The sequence below is a fragment of the Mya arenaria genome, chromosome 9 (assembly GCF_026914265.1).
Source record: "Mya arenaria isolate MELC-2E11 chromosome 9, ASM2691426v1".
NCBI lineage: Eukaryota > Metazoa > Mollusca > Bivalvia > Myida > Myidae > Mya > Mya arenaria.
The window spans coordinates 34,662,085-34,677,316 of record NC_069130.1 but is presented as its reverse complement, the minus strand read 5'-3'; the positions used below and the strand labels follow the sequence as shown (position 1 = coordinate 34,677,316).

At 35.6% G+C, this 15,232-nt stretch overlaps 1 pseudogene; it reads left to right on the top strand.

Moving 5' to 3' along the window:
- The first annotated feature begins 5,743 nt into the window (after positions 1 to 5,743).
- On the top strand, positions 5,744 to 14,776 carry LOC128245956 (uncharacterized; annotated as a pseudogene).
- Positions 14,777 to 15,232: the final 456 nt, after the last annotated feature.

Here is a 15,232-nt window from a genome sequence, read left to right as displayed (position 1 = left end):
TTATACGATCTATTGTTGGGGTTCTCACTAATGGCAAAAAATGTCTGAACCCTGAACTGAAAATTCGCAGCCCTTTTATACTCAGAAAAATATATCGATCAAATAATTGATCGAAAAGACTCGAAAAGTGAATCGAAAAGTGTCGAACAACTTGATCGATCTAAAAATGCGATCGAAATGCTATCGAAATTAATCGATCGTTTCCGATACTGTCTACGACTTTCAATTCTAAAAATAGAAACATCAATGTCTTTAAAACTTTGTCATCACCACCATTACACAACCTGTACACAGCCATAATTAGGCGCTAACAAAATGTCACGGTCAAATTGAACGTATGGGTGGCCTGTATCAACTCTAACGATCACAATTTCATTCCACCAAAGGCTTGTAGAGTCACAACAAGTTCATCGAAAAGACGAAAATAACTGGTATTAAGTTATACACTACTAATTAATTTTCTTATACAAGTCAATACAAAGAGGCAAGATTTCGGATTGGAAAATTGCCATTTTATTCAAAGAATGCATATATCATCAGGCCGGAAGACTGCAAAGTTCTAGTTCAACCGAAAATATTTAATTTCTGAGATGTTTATGATTTTGTTACTCCCTCAGTGCAGGTATTTGACTGAATTTAAAGTATTTCTTACTATTGCAACATAATATTAATTGCATCACTCAGTATTAAACAATCACCACTCTGAAGTATCATTCTCAATCTAAAATATAGGCTCTGCAGTCTCCCCCTATTCACTGCTCAGTCACATAGTCCTTAAATCGAGACACCATCGTAGTCATTGAACTATTTTTCAAGAGCCGGAAACCACACATCTTCAACACATCCAATGGGGCAATTGGCAGTGCCGAAGCACGTTGCACAAGCCTCTTCACGGCTTCGTTCTTCCTGAAGTCAGCGGCAAGACCACATGACTGTACTTCTTCCACATACACTGTGTGAAGAGAAAGAAACATCCATGCATTGTAGCATCACGATGCTGTTTAGAAGTCAATTATTATTGTTTATGTGTACAGAGGAAGTGTAATGTTCACTGACGAAATTCTGAATGAGATCGAAGAATATGGTGTGCATTGTCTGTTGTTTATTTGGAAGTAGTCCATACACTAGATGACTGATATACCCGTCGATTATGGCGTGGATGGTGTAGAGTTGGTAAAAGAGTGTCAGCGAAGAGTAGAAGGTACCGTCCACATAACAGGTCTCGGCTGTAGACAGCTGAGTCTGGTTGTCAGGTGACGGATATGAGCATTCAATCTACATAACCGTCGGTTGCGATGAAAAATGGCTCCCCTGCTAGCGTCTCTGCCCACACCCCTTCCAATGTGCCATCCGCCCTTGTCTTTGGCAGAACTGCACTATTCTTAGACCGTTGTCTGCAATATAAAAGAAAAAAAGTCAAATAATCAACAAAACTTTAAAACTGTTATTACTTACGCTGGTATATTTATTTTGAGGATATGTACCATTAATTATATTTTTCATATGATAAACTGTATAAACTCGATTTGGCTTCGTAGAATGTTGGCAGTTTAGCCACAACCCCTTGGCTGGAATTGTCATATTCCAGATATCTTGCGTCTGTCAGCATAACGTTTAAGATGGAAGGCACCAGCTTCGTTGACCTCCATACTCTGCTTGTGGACACCACTCAGGATGTCTGCAACAAAGGTGTCGCAGTTATCGTTGGCGATTATGGTAGGAATATCATTACTATTTGTGATTTTTGCATCGCAGATATTGTTTACACATTTCCATTAGCGACTCTCCCGTTTTCTGATTGGTTTAAGTACATGTAGCCTTTTGACGTAGTAAATGGTGTTTATGTTCGCCGAAAGAGCGCTTTAAATTGGGCTACAAATATACGATTCTGCAATGACCAGTATTGGACATCGTTTCATTTTCTACCGTAACAACACGAAGGTTATCTGAAGGATTCAATTGTGACCCCTTTATCTGGGCGAAACCTCTTATAAGTGGACAATAAATGCTTGACCACGTCCACTCCAAGCGGTGTCATTTGACATTCACTGATGGTATTATTTTGGTTTAAATTATTGTTTAATTTTGTCGTGGTATGTATGTTTGTGGTGATTGTGTTTGTGTATATTACGTAAGTTTTTTTGTGGTGCTTGTTTTTTGTGTATATAGTGTTAGTTTGTTTGTGGTGCTTGTATATGTGTATATGGTTGTAGTTTGTTTGTGGTGCTTGTATTTGTGTATATAGTGTTAGTTTGTTTGTGGTGCTTGTATATGTGTATATAGTGTTAGTTTGTTTGTGGTGCTTGTATATGTGTATATAGTGTTAGTTTGTTTGTGGTGCTTGTATATGTGTATATAGTGTTAGTTTGTTTGTGGTGCTTGTATTTGTGTATATGGTTGTAGTTTGTTTGTGGTGCTTGTATTTTTGTTTATAGTGTTAGTTTGTTTGTGGTGCTTGTATTTGTGTATATGGTGTTAGTTTGTTTGTGGTGCTTGTATTTGTGTATATAGTGTTAGTTTGTTTGTGGTGCTTGTATATGTGTATATAGTGTTAGTTTGTTTGTGGTGCTTGTATATGTGTATATGGTTGTAGTTTGTTTGTGGTGCTTGTATTTTTGTATATAGTGTTAGTTTGTTTGTGGTGCTTGTATATGTGTATATGGTTGTAGTTTGTTTGTGGTGCTTGTATATGTGTATATAGTGTTAGTTTGTTTGTGGTGCTTGTATTTGTGTATATGGTGTTAGTTTGTTTGTGGTGCTTGTATATGTGTATATAGTGTTAGTTTGTTTGTGGTGCTTGTATATGTGTATATAGTGTTAGTTTGTTTGTGGTGCTTGTATATGTGTATATGGTTGTAGTTTGTTTGTGGTGCTTGTATTTTTGTATATAGTGTTAGTTTGTTTGTGGTGCTTGTATATGTGTATATAGTGTTAGTTTGTTTGTGGTGCTTGTGTTTGTGTATATAGTTGTAGTTTGTTTGTGGTGCTTGTATTTTTGTATATGGTGTTAGTTTGTTTGTGGTGCTTGTATTTTTGTATATAGTGTTAGTTTGTTTGTGGTGCTTGTGTTTGTGTATATGGTGTTAGTTTGTTTGTGGTGCTTGTATATGTGTATATAGTGTTAGTTTGTTTGTGGTGCTTGTATATGTGTATATAGTGTTAGTTTGTTTGTGGTGCTTGTGTTTGTGTATATGGTTGTAGTTTGTTTGTGGTGCTTGTATTTTTGTATATGGTGTTAGTTTGTTTGTGGTGCTTGTATTTTTGTATATGGTGTTAGTTTGTTTGTGGTGCTTGTATTTTTGTATATAGTGTTAGTTTGTTTGTGGTGCTTGTATATGTGTATATAGTGTTAGTTTGTTTGTGGTGCTTGTATATGTGTATATAGTGTTAGTTTGTTTGTGGTGCTTGTATTTGTGTATATAGTGTTAGTTTGTTTGTGGTGGTTGTATTTGTTTATTAGTGTTAGTTTGTTTTTAGTGTTTGTATTTGTGTATGTGATGTTAATATATTTGTGTCTATTGTTTATTGTTGTCCTATAGAATATAGTTCATCCTTGCCTTGTGCCACTAAAGAGGGATTATTTTTGAATTCTCGACTACTGGCCTGTATTTTTCATTGTATTATTGTTATAATATATCCGACGTTAAATAACAATTCTTGTATCTTGACCACACTGAAAGCAAAGTGAACCAATATTTGAAACAACAAGAATATTTAGATATAGTTTTGCCTGAATTCAATAAACAATTGCGATGTGTGAATGTGACAAAGGGTATTTTTAACAAATTTATTTACAGTAAATGTGTTTTTTTGTGATGAATATTGACAAAAGACAGAACACTTACTGTGAAGCCGATTGCTCACGATTGAATTTACCCACCAAATTGCCCAATGACCGTCGGGAAGCGATTAACCAAACGCGTATGTATTTAATTTCGTATATAAAAACCTGAAGCCAATAGTCTTTATTGCAATGAAACATATATCATGTGAGTAGGTATAACATGTACGTACAATAGCATGAATAGCAAATGTTCAAGATTCCTGAAATACCTGTTCTAAATACTTTTCGTTTGGATGGATATCGTTCAAAAACACTCATAATTTTCATTTTTGCGTCGCTCATTGATAGAAAGGCAATGTAATAATTTGCTATTCAAATGTATGAACTTCTATTGCGTTTTATTATTATACAGTAATTATACTGTTACAATATTGTTTTGCCTTTAAAGTAATAATATGTATATTTTAAACAGAAATTCTGAGCATTTTCTTTCCGCTAAAGCATTGATGTCATCAAACTTTAATAGCAATGTTAAATGTTAAAATCAACCTCAGCTTGGTCCCTTTAGTGTTCAGTTCATTTTACTTGGTACACGTTGGGGACAAGTTCACATAGTTCAGCTACGTTTTGAAATCTGACTTGAGTGTCTCCAGACCAGCCACTTGGCTTACTAGTATTCAGGAACGTACGACAAATAAATATATATTAAATATACCAAATTATTCAGGTTTATGCAATGTGAGTATAAAAATCACTTGAATAAAGTTCTCGAATTGAAATAAAGATTTTTAACATTTTTATCCAAGCTTATCATATCTCATTAGAAAGCTAAACAATGCATACTCTACTCTTGTTAATAATTGACCGAATTGTGTAAACTCCATGCCATTGACTTGTTTATGACTAGCGTCCTGTCCTCATTTGCCACACGTGTCCACTAACTTAATATGAAACAAAGGATTGGTAAAGTTCACCTAGTTAATATGTCGTTGATAACAGAAGTTTTAAGTTCTACTAGGTTATGTTCAGGAATGATAAGATATAAAATCGTGTGTGTAATACGGTGCTTTGTGTTTCTTATGGACAAACCGTCTACTCTATCGTGACACTGATAGCTGCCTTTGGAACAAGGTGGGTCCTTTTAGCTAAGTAATTGTGCCACGTCGAGTTGGTTATATGTGTCACCTCAAGTTCAAAATGTACTTACCAGGCTCTCATTGTTCGTGAGCAACAAGCTAACCAGGCTCTAATGGTTCGTGAGCAACAAGCTTACCAGGCTCTCATTGTTCGTGAGCAACAAGCTAACCAGGTTCTAATGTTTCGTGAGCAACAAGCTTACCAGGCTCTCATTGTTCGTGAGCAACAAGCTAACCAGGTTCTAATGGTTTGTGAGCAACAAGCTTACCAGGCTCTAATGGTTCGTGAGCAACAAGCTTACCAGGCCCTAATGGTTCGTGAGCAACAAGCTTAGCAGGCTCTAATGGTTCGTGAGCAACAAGCTTACCAGGCTCTAATGGTTCGTGAGCAACAAGCTTAGCAGGCTCTAATGGTTCGTGAGCAACAAGCTTACCAGGCTCTAATGGTTCGTGAGCAACAAGCTTAGCAGGCTCTAATGGTTCGTGAGCAACAAGCTTACCAGGCTCTAATGGTTCGTGAGCAACAAGCTTACCAGGCCCTAACGGTTCGTGAGCAACAAGCTAACCAGGCCCTAATGGTTCGTGAGCAACAAGCTTACCATGCCCTAACGGTTCGTGAGCAACAAGCTTACCAGCCCCTAATGGTTCGTGAGCAACAAGCTTACCAGGCCCTAATGGTTCGTGAGCAACAAGCTTACCAGGCTCTAATGGTTCGTGAGCAACAATGGTTCATGATCAACAAGCTTACCAGGCCCTAATGGTTCGTGAGCAACAAGCTTACCAGGCTCTAATGGTTCGTGAGCAACAAGCTTAGCAGGCTCTAATGGTTCGTGAGCAACAAGCTTACCAGGCTCTAATGGTTCGTGAGCAACAAGCTTACCAGTCTCTAATGGTTCGTGAGCAACAAGCTTACCAGGCTCTAATGGTTCGTGAGCAACAAGCTTACCAGGCCCTAACGGTTCGTGAGCAACAAGCTAACCAGGCCCTAATGGTTCGTGAGCAACAAGTTTACCAGGCCCTAACGGTTCGTGAGCAACAAGCTTACCAGGCCCTAATGGTTCGTGAGCAACAAGCTTACCAGGCCCTAATGGTTCGTGAGCAACAAGCTTACCAGGCTCTAATGGTTCGTGAGCAACAATGGTTTATGATCAACAAGCTTACCAGGCCCTAATGGTTTGTGAGCAACAAGCTTACCAGGCTCTAATTGTTCGTGAAAATGTCTTACCTAATCTTGATTGCATTTAATAAAAATGCGTTCACCGTGATGATTATGCACCATTCAATGTAACCACGCTTCCCAGGTCCGGGGATATATCGGGGATAGCTAGGGAAATGACCGTGTTTTTTACCTTTCGGGTGGCCCCGCAATGCCGGTTGAATGCGATGGTTTTGTCTTCGCGCAAAAAATAGCGGGGAATGGGCCTTACCCAGGGTCCCTGGGGTGTTGGGGCCTTTGGCGGGGATTTTACTAGCAGTTCGTCTCTGCAGGGCGGGGTTTTTACCCGGGCTTGGCTGGACCGAACGTCAAAGTCCCCGCTATTCCCCGGATCTGGCAGCCGTGGTTACAAATGACTGGTGCATTATAATGTTATTTCCTTTTAAATTCCAAATAATTTTAAGAACATAACATAAATTAGAACAAAACAATAATGGGGAGCTTAGCTTAATCCTGTTACAAGGGACTCGAGAAATTGGACCCCGGTTTCAAAGCTGCACTCTTACATATTGATTGTTTAGATATGTTTTAGTTTTTATCTCAAGAATCAGCTTATTTTGGCATCAATGCCAAATTTTAATTCGGTCATATAAGATAACTCACACTAGTATATCTCAAATGCTCGAAAAACGGCCGAAAACTTCAATTTTCCTAAAGCGTTATTAACGTTTTTAGCAATTAAATATCAATTTTCGACTATAAATATAAAGAACTGCGATCTAATGTTTATTCAGGATTCTTATAGCACATTATAGTTTCAGGAAATTTACGCAAAAAAATAGTTCATTCCAGTACAAAAAAAATAAAGTTGTCAAAACAGACAATCTGTGGGGGTGCAACTTTAAGTAAAGAGTATGCATTGTATCCCTCATTCAGCAAACTAATGTACATCACTATGATTTGATTTTTATTAATTGGGTTTCGGAGGCCAAAACTAACTAACCTGGTGACGCTTAACACATTTACTCAATTTGATATGGCGTTATAGTTTTTCAATTTTTATTTATAATAAACCAGAAGGTCGTAGTAATAGCATAATGTGCACAATGGTGACAAATACAATTAATATGTACTTGTGCGGTAACATATTAACTAATAAATTTTATTACAATGGCTATAATACTAGACTGTTACAAAATGTCTATTTGACATAATGTGAAAAGCTTTGTAAACAAATACACTCAAATTTTTCAATGTTCCTTCATTTTTAGTGTTGATTAGTGTTATATTACTCAGATTGTATTTAAATTAAATTTAAGAGGAATTTTATTTTGCTTAATCAGTATCACGATTGGGTCTCATATCTTTGATAGCGCCTTAATAACTCAGATGTCTCGGTTTCTGTTCAGATGTGTTAAAGATAACAAATCCATAATTTTATTATTTCCTGTCCTTAAAGCTGTAGTCTCACAGATAAACCATTTTTACAACTTTTTTTTATTTTTTGTCTTGGAAAAACAAATTTTTGCGTAAGTATCTGCAAACCAATGATATAAGATTGCTGACAAAAAATCAGATCGTAGATTTCCTATTTACGTTCGAAAGTTAATGTTTTATGGCTTAAACCGTTACTAACGGTTTACGAAAAATGCATAAAACATCAATTTCTGAACTTAAGTTTACATGTATGCACTTCCTTTTCGCTCAAGGTCACAATGTACATCTACGCATAATTTCACGGTTAGTGATTTAAAGCTACCACTGTTATATTCAGTTATACTAACATTCCAGTCTTGGTTACATCAGAGTAAAGACATTGACCAGGTCTTGGCTGGTGATTTCAGACAGTTGCCACCCGTACCTAATACAATGTGTGGGGATGATGGTGATTATTGTTTTTCTTCGAAGATTTTCAATGAAATGTTTCCCCATCAAATTGCACTTAAAGAAGTTATTCGCCAAAAAGAAACTGACCTTATCAAGGCAATTGAAGAATGTTCAATGGGAAATGAGAGTCCTCATACTGTAACTTTTATAAGAAGTTTGAACCGGCCATTGCCAGAAAAAGTGTCAATCGTTACACCCATGTTATTTTCCACGAATGAATTGGTAGATGATTTTAATAGAAAAAGCATAATTGAACAGCCCGGCCAAATGTATGAGTTTATTGCAACTGACACTGGAGAGAAGCGGTATCTGGACAAAATGACAGTTCCATAAGTGTTATGGCTGAAAATTGGTGTGCCAGTGATACTAATGCGCAACCTTACAGACAAGCTTGTAAATGGCCTGCAAGGATATGTCACTGGCATCACTGAGGATGGCCCTGTTGTCAAGTTTGCTGGTAATGAAGTCCCAATTAAAAAATTAAAATGTACAGGTAAGTTTGTTAAATTTCTTTCTTTAAAAAAAATGAAAGTTTTTAAATATTTGTACATACTTTAAAAAAAAAAAAATGGGCAACCAAAAGTTAACATTACAGATAACTTATTCAAGATACAACTGTTGAAAAATAAAATTATTTATTTAAAACACAAATCTTATGTGACTTAGTATGTCATTGTATTTTTTTCAGTTTTCAGTCCACTGAAGAATATGGATGTAGCAGTCAGGGAACAGTATCCACTCAAACTTGCTTTTGCAATTAGTATACACAAGTCCCAAGGAATGACACTGGACAGGTAGTTATGGTGATGATAACACAAGGTTAAGAATCGGCCACCGGCCAAAATTTGCAAAAATAAAATTAATAGCACCTTTTTGGACCCTTAGCTGATCAACTATTTTCAAGTTAAACCTATTTAGAACCCTGATAACAGTATGTGCATAAAATCCAAGTCCACTTATATGCAGTTCTGTGATTTTTTTTTATTAAACAGATGCATTTCTCGACTCAACTGAAGGAATATCTAATTTTCATTTGCTAAAATTGCTAAATGTACTACAAAAAACCATGTAAAAATTCATTTTAGGGTCGAAGTAAACTGTAAAGGTATCTTCAAACCAGGACAGTTTGGGGTAGCCTTGGGAAGATGTCGCAATTCAGAAGGTGTGAGAGTTGTTAACTTCGAACCAAGTGTCTGCATTTCACAACCTTCAGAAGTAAAGCACTTTCTGCTAAACATCACAAATTCACCATGTCTACAGGACAAGAGCTGTTGTCAAGCTAAAAGGTTAGTATGTTGCCTGACTAATACCTGCAAACCTCCCAGCCAACATTTAAAACCATTTAAACTTCGACTCTGAGGGAGGGATGAAGGTCAAAAGGTTGAGCCCTAAGTCATGCCACTCTAACTTTCAATTCCTGGATATGCCCCTGGCATGTATATCTTTATACCTGTCTTTTGTCTCTCTGTCTATCCGGCTTGTTTGTGTCTGGCTCTCTTTTTGTCTGTCTGTCTTGCCCTGTCTGGGTTGTCTAGATTTAATTTTTAATTATGTAAGCAATGAAAATATTGTGTACATACCATTGCGGCTGGAGGGTTGCTACATTCATATGACTTTGATGGGTCTGTGCATCGATAGGTCTTGCAAGGATCGCTTTCTGGGCTCGCTCTTCAAAATACAGTTGTAAGGCATGGCTGCCATACGATTTTTCCCTGCATTCCCCTTCTGAGAGACCATATTTTGACCTAGAACTATGCTGTTGAGTGATCGTCTGTACTGCAATGCACATGGATTTGTATTAGCACCATTGTAAGTGGAACGTTGTTGATTAAATGTGTTTTCACAACATCAGAGTTTATCAGTCCTGGAGTAATGTACACTTTATTTGATTGAGTCAGCAGAATTTGGCACAGTTCAATGAAACCAACAATACATGACTGAATATCTTCATGTGCTTGATGCGACAAAATACATTTTGAACGATTTTTAGCAGAGAGAGATTTTTTGTTCATGGCATTTTTTTCCCAGTCATTAAACCATTTTCCAATTTCTGAAAGTTCAGACAATCTTTGGTCATCTACAGCTTTTATTGGCCTCATATCTCGGAAAATTTGAATTAATTTCGATGTTTGTTTAAGAAGTTCAATTACTCCATCTAACACAGAACCTTTTTCTCCTAGATACTGTTGATATTGCAGGAAAAGATTCAACATCTCAGAATCTAAAACATCTTCGGCAAGGTGATTCCTCATTTTTGACTGGTTAGAAGGGAACATATGTTCATTTGTCAGTTTCCTGTGTAATTGTAAGGCATTTGCCTTGTCCCATTTATAACAGTCAACAAACATTTGCCATTGGACTAAATTTCCACTGTTGAGTACTAAATTCCGAGTACTTTTTTCTGAAACTCCACTTTTTATGATGTTATTCCGGATTTTTTTGACAACATGGGAAAAATCCATCATAAAAACCATACTTGAAAAACTACATGGGCTTTCACACCTGAAACTTTCAGGACATTGTCCAATATTAATTTTCATGAAAGACCTGTTACTCTGGGCACCATATAAACATGTATACAATGTCTTAAACCCATACATTTGTAATTTGTCCACAGCTTCCCAAAACAGCGAATATAATTCAGGAGCTTGTACTCCATCTGAAATGAAGTGTGCTATAGGGAATCTAAACCCTGTCACCCCTAAAAAACAAGCTGAAGTGCATGTGTCCCTATTGTTCTCTCATTTTTTCCCTTCCTCAACTTATAGGATAAGTTTCCCTCTTCTCCTACATCAGTCAGCCCTACTAGCTCAATAACATCTCCTGATTTTGTGATTTCAATATCTGCTTGAAATGCCATTTCATCAATAATTAAACCACCCATATATCCTTCTTCGCATAATTCTCTCCGTACCGCCTCTTTATACATCCACCGAAACAAATCTTCATCAAAACCAAAACTCTGCTTAACCTTTGTTTTATAATGAATCAAAATACTTCTAGATGGAAGTAATAAGTATCCACTTTCCCTTACACTTTCATATGACTGAGGGCTTTTGCAGTACCACTGTAGGCAAAAAATCATGATGTTTTTGCTCCATCTTCTGCCTTTTGGGTGCTTTGAGGCATTTTCAGCTTGATTTAATAACATCTCAACCATTTCATCTTTTGCATTTGGGATTAAAGCTTGAATATCCTCTCTTGTTACTTGTTTTCTTATTGATTGCTTTTTTCATTATTATTCTGATCTATGTTTGCGAGTGGGATATTTTCTTTTTCAGTTTTGGGGTTTTCATGGTCACTATGTGGTTTAGTATTAAAAGTCATTTTTAAACATTTCCTGCAAGTTTGGGATATGTATGTCATTGGAACCACTCTGTTGCACACCACTGAATGCAGACGTCTACCTTCTCTATCTTTATTGTGCCATCTATTAAGTACATTAAAGCGACTTATTATCACTGACATTGTCACCTTTACTCCTTCACAAAGTCTAACCACAGATGCTGCTTTTACAACAATTTCAATACCTTCTTTTGTTGAAATAAATTTGTTGCTAGTAAATATGGAATCAAGGTTTATTTCAGTTCCACTGACATGAAGTGACCATGCTCCATCACAAAACAATGTTACTTTCTTCATTATTTCATTTCCATCACAGTACTGATTTGTTCCAATGGAGAACTGTACACTATTCTTATTTGTAACAATGTTTAAGACTGAATTGGGTAGATTTTCCCTCAATTCCTGTGTTGTGTATGCTCTTGGGGTAATATTGCTCAAGTCTGATTCGTCCAGCTGTTTTAGACAGAGTCCTTCATATACTGTGATTGTTGATTTCGATTTTTTTCTTATTTTGTTAGCACTGGGGAACATTTTCAGAATGTGCTCAATGAACAGTCTTTTAGTGTAAGTGATTTCAACCCGACTTTCCTTCATCTCAAAATTAAATGCATTGTACAATTCATTGACCTGTACACTTTTAGACTCATCTTCTGACACTCTGGACAACAACCTATAAAGAAATAATAATATTTTATAATTCCTGTAAATAATTAACAGCATCTATATTGATATTGTTTAACTTTCATAATATCTGTTAGTTGTAGGATTTCAAGCAAGGGACAATACCAATTATTGAGAACTTTCTGTACTAAATAGTGTTACCTACCCGTTTTTTTATCAGAGTCAGATCAGATTGATGCTTCTTGTAAGTAAGCCTTAAAGCTGCACCTTCACAGATTGACAGTTTTGACAACTTTGACCACAGTTTTCTACAAACATTTTTGTTAAAGATGCTTGTACTATTCTTCGACTATGAACATTTTAGGAATTAGACTTAAAGCTGCACTCTCACAGGTTTACCATTTTTAAAACTTTTTTATTTTTTGTCTTGGATAGAGCAAATTTTTGCGTAAATATCTGAAAACCAATAATATAAGATTGCTGACCAGAAATCAGATCGTAGATTTTCATATTTCCGTTCGAATATTTATGTTTATTGGCCTAAACCGTTACTAACGGTTTAGGAAAAATGCATAAAACATCAATTTTTGAACTTAAATCTATAAATCTGCGATCTGATTTTTTGTCAGTAGTCATATTTAACTGGTTTCAATGGATTTTCTCAAAAATTGACTAAGACAAAAAATAAAAAAAAGTTGTAAAAATGTTCAATCTGTGAGAGTGCAGCTTTAAGAAATGATTTTAGATGTTTCATGAATACTGACCCAGTCCTTTTGTGAGTATCTCATATAACTGGATTGAAGGCATTGATTCAAAAATTATCTGATTCAGAGACAGAAATTAAAACAAAGGCTAACAACAGTCAATCTGTGAAAGTGCAGATTTAAAAAAGCTGTTTGTCTCAAAAGCAACAAAGTTGGATAGAGAGATGTTTTTTTGTTGTTATACTATTATATTTTTGATAAGTAAGATAGGTAATATGACTATTTTTATTGTTTTGTTATATAATTATGCTTGAAATAATGAAACTCTAAAAATATTGTGAAACTGCAAAATCAGAGTCAAACAGCTTTATTTGGCATATGATTTTAACATTTCAATATTTAAAGACACATGCTTTTTTAAAGCTTACATGTCTATTTTCTTTAAGGTCAAGTCAACCTCAGAAACTGACGATCACTGTCCCAGAAATGGTTGCAATAGATGATGCTGAATATGATGATGCTACTGACAATGAAGAATTTGATGATGAATTTGACAAGGATATTCGACAGATTGGTGAACTACAAAATCAAAACGATAATATTGAATTACCAGAAGACCTGAATATTGAAAATATAATTGAAAGTATTCATTGCCAGCATGTTGTGACAACACACCACTTCAATACAAATAAAATTTTAGAGGATTTGGACAAAAATAAAGTTAAGAGGTTTGTGCAAAATGAATACTTAAAATTAAAGAGCTTCTTGGAACCTCAGCAAGAAGCAGTGGAGGTCAACAAAATGCCAGCTAGCAAACAAAGTGAATTTTACCACAAAGTGCACTTGTACCACACCAGTGTTGAATTTAGATTGAATTGCCTTTCATTCTTTGACATATCAGTATTTACTGAAGAACACTTGCATATTTGTTTTAATATTTCAAATTCAATTAGAAAATATTTACTGAAAAAAAAGTGGATTTGCTCACTATTTCAAACAGGCCTATATCAAAACGCACAGTGACAAATGCATCCATGGCTAGAATCAGGTACATTGGTGGTTATTGTATTGCAAAGGTGCATTACAAGTACTTGCAGAAAAAATGTCAAATATGTATAAAACTGATTCCAAGAGTATTGCTGCTTATGAAGATGCTGTGATCTGTGTTGACCTTTTGTCAGAACTAAAGGTAAATGAACAATATTTACTAACAACCACAAATCAACCAGATTCGCTGCTTGATACTCAACGCCGACAAACATCTAAAAATAGATCTCTGACTAACATTTCAGATTTACTCTTTGATTTTTTCAAAGCTGTAACAGAACTTTGTTTGATAATGTTAAGTGATTAATATTTGAATAAATTTGGGGAAAATGTATTTGAACAAGTACTAAATGAAGTTATTAAACAGGAGGAAATTAGAGAAAAGTTTTATAACGGAGTCAAGCAAAACTGTTATAGTTCCTACAGCAATGATACTCTGGAATCACATTGTGAAATAATATATAAAAAAATCATAAAACAGCACTTAATGGTCATGCTCAATCAGTACCGCAAAGATATTTTGGAAAGTTTCAATGTGGAAAAGAAAATGTCACACAGAAAACAGATTCAGTTATCTAAACCAGCTGGGAAAGGTAAAGGTAAGGTAAGCAAAGAAGTAGATAAGGCCACAGAATGTACAGATAAGTCGCAAACAAAGTCAAAACGTAAACGAAAAAGGAAGCAAAATCGTGATTTAGAATCAGACAGTGATACTGAAGCAAGGCCAGAAAAAGTGTCCTCTTTAGGATCTGACACTGTTCAAATTTATGGAGATACACCTGGTTCACCACAACCAGGCACTTCAGGAACACAAGTTGGAACTGCTGGTGATTGTCAAGGTACAAGAAAAAAAGGTGAAGGTGAACTTGTGGAACAGGCGGGAGAGGAGGGGGAGGAGGAGGAGAAGAAAGGTGATGACTGTTTAATTTGTTTAAAACCAACAAAATATATTAAAGGGGTCGAAGAACAGGACTGGATTCAGTGTGACAGTTCTGATGGTTGGTCACATCGTTCATGCGCAGGCTTAAAACATAATATGAAATGGCGCAAAGCAACAGCAGAAGGCAATCAGTTTTTTTGTAAATTCTGTAATTAGATTGTAAAAATCTTGTACAATATGACTTCTTGTATTTTTTTTATATTTAGAGGAAACATGTTTGTTTCGGGTAACCTAACACATGAAATTTAACTGCCACATCTCAACTGCATAACTTTTTGTTTGAGAAAAAAAAATTCATAAGGATTGTCATCATTTTTTATACTAGTATATATAAAATTTGGTAATAAAATACTGCATTAAATTATTAGAAAAATAAAAAGGACATAGGAAATGTGGTCATGTTACTGTTGTTACCCTAACAAACATTTATCTTGGATAAAATTGGGATATTAGTCCCTTTGATTTCTTGAGCTGCCTTGGTAATAAATCATAATAATTATAATCATCTAAATGTTTTATAAGACATGGATTCCCAATATTATTGCCATGGTTAATATGCAATTTAAGCATACTATAGATCTAATAAAAGAGATTGTATAATGCCCTAAACTG